The sequence below is a fragment of the Camelina sativa genome, chromosome 18 (genome assembly GCF_030686135.1).
Source record: "Camelina sativa cultivar CO46 ecotype springtype chromosome 18, ASM3068613v1".
NCBI lineage: Eukaryota > Viridiplantae > Streptophyta > Magnoliopsida > Brassicales > Brassicaceae > Camelina > Camelina sativa.
In genome coordinates, this window is record NC_141897.1 from 10140354 (window position 1) to 10145877 (window position 5524).

Below are 5524 nucleotides of genomic sequence, written 5' to 3' on the forward strand. Positions count from 1 at the left end.
CATCAACAACAAGACCAAGAGTTTAGGAGCTAAGCAAAGGAGAGTTGTTCAGCAACAACAAGAGGTTATAGTAGCTATGGATCAACAGGATCAGGTTCAGAGACCAAGGAACATTGGTGCTGGAGATGCACCCAACACTCACAACCAAAGAGCTGGCATTGTGCCACCAACTGTTGCCAACAACAACTTTGAGATCAAGAGTGGATTGATCTCAATGATTCAGGCCAATAAATTCCATGGATTGCCTATGGAGGATCCACTAGATCATCTTGATGAGTTCGACAGAATCTGTGGTCTTACCAAGATCAATGGAGTAAGTGAAGATGGTTTCAAGCTGAGGTTGTTCCCTTTCTCACTTGGGGACAAGGCTCATTTATGGGAAAAGACTCTCCCTACTGGTGCAATTACTACTTGGGATGCATGCAAGAAGGCTTTCTTGGCCAAGTTTTTCTCCAATGCTAGGACAGCAAAACTAAGGAATGAGATCTCTGGATTTGCTCAAAGGAGTAATGAAAGCTTTTGTGAAGCTTGGTTGAGATTCAAGGGATACCAAACTCAATGTCCTCATCATGGTTTCAGTGTGGAGTCTTTGTTGAGCACATTGTATAGAGGAGTGCTTCCCAAGTTAAGAATGCTTCTTGACACAGCCTCCAATGGAAACTTCCTCAACAAGAATGTGGAAGAAGGCTGGGAGTTAGTAGAGAAGCTTGCACAGTCTGATGGGAACTACAATGAGGACTATGACAGAACCATAAGGTCATCATCAACTGATCAAGAAGACAGGTACAAGAAGGATCTGAAAATGGTGAATGAAAAGCTTGATAGGATCTTGCTAAGTCAACTAAAGTCTATTCACTTTGTTAGTGAAGAGGAGCCTCCAGTTCAAGAGGGAGAGAATGAGTTTGCTGAGTTATGCTATATGCAAAACCAAGGAGGCTTCAAGGGTTATAACCAAGGAGGGTTTAGGAACAATAATCTGTCCTATAGGAGCACAAATGTGGCCAACCCACAAGATCAAGTCTACCCTCCTCAACAGCCTCAACAGCACCAAAACTATGTCCCCAAACAACAGCAACAGGTGTTCCAGCCCCAGTTGTGTCCCCCACCAGGGTTTCAGACTAACCAAGGCCAGGAACAAGACCTTAGAGCCATGGTACAACAGCTGTTGATTGGTCAAACACAAGGGAAGATAGAGGAAGCCAAACAGTTTGCTGAGCTAAACCAAAGGCTCACATCTCAATACAATGATCTGAATATGAAGTTTGAGGGTCTGAATTCCATAGTTAAGTACATGGAGAGTAACATAGCCTCTTCTTCAGCTCCAAAACCCAACCAACTCCCTGGAAAAGCTGTCCAAAATCCAAGGGAGTTCACAGCCAAAGCCATTCAAGTTCATGAGGAAGAAGCCACTGAGGACAGTGCAGTTCAAGTTTGGGGGAATTCATTAGTTACTGAAGCCCCAAGTGATGTTTGTAACAAGCAATTGGAGCTCGCACCTGAGCTCGACCATGGACTCGAGCAGCCACTCGATCGAGTGCATGCTCGAGTGGTCGATCGAGTTGCAGACTCAGAAGCTGTCAAGCCTGCTAAGTACATTCCTCCTGCTTACAAGCCACCTTTTCCTTTCCCAGGACGTTTCAAAGCACAAAAGATTAAGGAGCTTAGGGAAATCATTGAGAGAAAGGAGATGATGGCTAAGCAACAAGAGGAAGAGAAGGCTTTGAAGGAAGTGGTTGTGATTGAAGAAGCTGTGGTTGAGGAAGTGTTGGCCATACAAGAGATCACCATTGCTTACCAAGAAGAAGAGAGAGGACCTGCCTTGGAACAGTATGATCCATATCCTCTCTACAAAGACTTTTTGCTTGATTTGTCAAAGAAGAAGGCTGAAGCTCAAGATGAGAAGGATCTTGAGGACCTTGGAGGAGTTATCATTCCAATCAATCTTAAAGATCCAGGTCCATTCTATCTGCCTTGCACACTTAGCTATCTTCACTACAACCAATGCCTTTGTGATTTGGGAGCTTCAACAAGTGTCATGCCATATTCCATAGCTCAAAAGCTTGGGAGAACTGACTTCAAATCTACTAAACTCCATGTGTGCCTAGCTGATGGGACAAATAGAGAGGTAGTTGGGAGGTTAGAGAATGTCCCAATCAAGATAGGAAGAGCAAGGATCCACACTGACTTTGTGGTGATAGAGATGGACAAGGAGCCTGAAGATCCAATCTTACTAGGGAGGCCATTCTTAGCTACTGTTGGAGCAGTTATTGATGTCAAGGAAGGTCTTGTGACCTTGAACATTGCTGAAGATGTAGTTATGAAGTTCAATATCTACAATCCAACCAACCTTCCCACCATTGATGACCAACCTTTTACTATCAAGGACAAAGGTGGTCAAGAAGGGTTAAGTGATAAGGCAACTCCAAAAGCTGAGCTCCCACTTCAACAGCATTCTGTGGAAAAGCTTAAGAGGTCAGTTCAAGAGTTGACTAGTATGGTTGAGGATCTTCAAGTAAAGCTGAACAAGAGGTCTTTGAGGAAAGCAAGACCAAGGCTCAAAATCAAGAAGAAATATGGTTTGTGTGCTAAGGGTGAGGTGATCAAGGATCAACTTCACAGTGACCAAGAGGTTCCAGGGAGGATTTCATCACCTCCTTGGTATCTAGATCAAGTCTAAGAAGGAAATCAAAGTCAAGCTTAGTGACTTTAAACAAGCTCACTAGGGAGGAAGTCCCTAAGGTATCCTTTGTAAATATGGTTTAATTTGTTAGTAGTTTTGATGTGTTTTCTTTTATGTTTTTGTTGGACAGGTTTTTATTAAGAATGTAGTTGGGTAAGAAGAGATTTGGACTTGGGCAAGGAGGTTCGCAAGCCCACTCGACCAGGCCACGAGAAGTACTCGATCGAGCTGGGTAAGGATTAAGGCCCATTTGGTTTCCAAAGCTTCTAGAACGATCGAGTGGAGGGAGAAAAGGAAGAAAAATTTTGAAACTTCAAATTATTCAAGGAGCTCGACCACGTGCTGGTCGAGTGTGGGGTCGAGTGGTAGCCAAAAAGCAGGTCAAAGATTCTCATTTCAAATTTGAATGGTATGGACGCTCCACCCTTGTCTCCTTGTCCCCTTAGCTTCTTTATATACTCCTAGCACGAGATCATACCTCTCACACTCTCTCATTTGCTCAAAATATCTAAATTCAAGCTTTAAAGTCTCGCTCAAGTTCATCTTTTGCTCAAAGCTTAGTTCTTTCTAGTTTTTGGGTCACTAACCTATTAACTTTAAGCTTTGAGTTTATTCCTCTCAGTTTTTGTTCAAAAATGTTTTCCAAGATCACTAAGAAGTCCAAGCAAGCAGCTGCAATCTCTAAGGGCCGTCATGATGTTGACTTGGAATCAAGAGAGGATGCTGGAAGGTCCACTCGACGTCCCACTCGAGCATGCACTCGACCGAGTGGCCGTCCGAGTGATCGACCGAGCCAGCGTGCGAGTTCCAGAAACCCAGGTGTTGAGGAAGATCCTGAGAGAACTGAATCAGAGGAGGAACGGGAGCCAACACTCAATGAGTTTATGAGGAGAGCAAGGGCCAAAGGAAAGAGGCCAGCTGTTGAGGTTGAACAAGAGGGGAGTGAAAGTGAGAGTGAGGAAGAAGAACTAATGGATGATGGAGAAGCTGAGTCTTGTGGATTGTCAAAGAAGCAGCTTTATGATGCTTTCATGAGGATGGAGTTCTTGGGAACCAGATATCCACATAAGGAGACCATGGAGAAGCTTGCCATTGATGAAGATGTGGAGTGTCTCTTTGAGAAGAGCAGCCTTACCAAGTTCATGGGGCTTTGTATGGAGGGGTATAGAGAGGAAAGCTGTGAGTTCCTAGCCAGTGTCAAGCTGCACACATATGTGAGGAAGGATGCTGTAGTAGGAGCTGGTCACATTTCTTTCACAATCAAAGGGAAGAAGCATGAGCTCTCAATGAAGAAGCTGGCTGATGTGTTTGGTTTTGAGGTTGGGAGCAATAGGAGCTTGATGGTTCCAAGAGAAGAACTGTATGCTGTGTGGGAAACCATTGGGGATAACAAGCTCTACTCATCCTCCAACTCCAAGAGCTCAAGGATTAGGAGCCCAGTCTTGAGGTACTACCACAAAGCTCTTGCCAACACCTTCTTTGCTAGGAAGGAAACTGGAAACATCAATGAGGGAGAGCTAAAGATGATTGACTTGGCTCTCAATGGAGTTCTTCTTCAAGCAAGGAATGGAAGCCTCATCCTTGGTAGCACTGTGGAGACTGATCTTGCAATGGTGCTGATAGACCATATGATATAGTTGAGAAGTTGGGTAGGCAAGCTTGAGAACAAGGGTTCAAGAGGAGCACTTACCATTGGAGGCATCATTACTCCAATTCTTCAAGCTGCTAACATTCCACTTAGAGGAGAAGGGGTCTCACCAAGATGGATTGATTCCAGCTACCTAACCTCTACACTCATCCTAGCCAAGGAGATGAATCAAGGAAACCATATCTTTAACTTTGAGCTGCCAACAGTTGGGAAGAAACAAGTGATCCTACCAAACAAAGAGCTCACTACCATTCAAGAAGGAGCCAACATTGATTTTTGGCCAGCTGATGAGTACTTATTTGATGGAGTAGTACAGCCTAGAGTTGATGCAGCTGGAGATGTAGAGATGGGTGATGGAGAGGAGCAGTTCTACTTTGAGAACTATGAGCCCAATCCAAGGGATAGTAGAGGAGTGAGAGAGCATAGCAAGAGGTTGACATTGCTGCAAAAGTGGAACAAATGGGATGGGAAGAGGTTTGACAAGCTCAAGAAGAAGGTGACCAACATGGCTAAGTCCATTAGAGGCCTGAAGAAGGAAGTTGCTGACTTGAAGAGTGGAAACTCTTCACCAACTCCATCAAGCCCTTTGAGGAGGAGTGGCTCAACTAGAGCACTTTCAAGAGTTGCAAACCCTGTGGAACCAGCTAGGGCTTCAATGTATGAGCCAAATCAGAGGAAGAGGAGCTCAAGTACCCGAGAACAACAGTTTTCGAGGCACTCGACCGGGTCACTCGAGCACCCACTCGACCGAGTTCCAGCCTAGACCACCATTTGGCTTCCCACCTCCAGCTGCTTATCCAGGCTATCCAGGTTACCCCCCCATACCACCCCAATACTTTATGGATCCAGCACAATACCATCAGTACCAGCAGTACCAGACTCAAGATATGGAGACTCGCGGTCCAGCTCGACCCCCCCACTCGGACATGCACTCGACCGAGTCACGGTCGATTGACATTGTCGAGCTGCCCCAATCACCTTCTTCCAGTCACCAGCAGGATCCCAGCTACACCTTTGATAGTATGCAGGAGGATGTGGACAGCTTCTTCTCCAATCCTTGAGGTAACATTATCACCTTACCATTGTATATACCATAGCATTTCATATGTTGTGTTTTGTTTTAAGTCTTGAATCCTCAAGCAAATTTCTTTCACACAAGGGACTGTGTGATTTAAGTTTGGGGGAGGGTTTGAGAT

General features: G+C 44.9%; 1 non-coding gene across 1 annotated transcript; it reads right to left on the bottom strand.

The window, feature by feature from the left end:
• Nucleotides 1-469: 469 nt before the first annotated feature.
• LOC147922737 (small nucleolar RNA R71) lies at nucleotides 470-576 on the bottom strand. The gene has a single exon (XR_015589845.1). It is a non-coding gene; the product is annotated as a small nucleolar RNA R71 (small nucleolar RNA).
• Nucleotides 577-5524: the final 4948 nt, after the last annotated feature.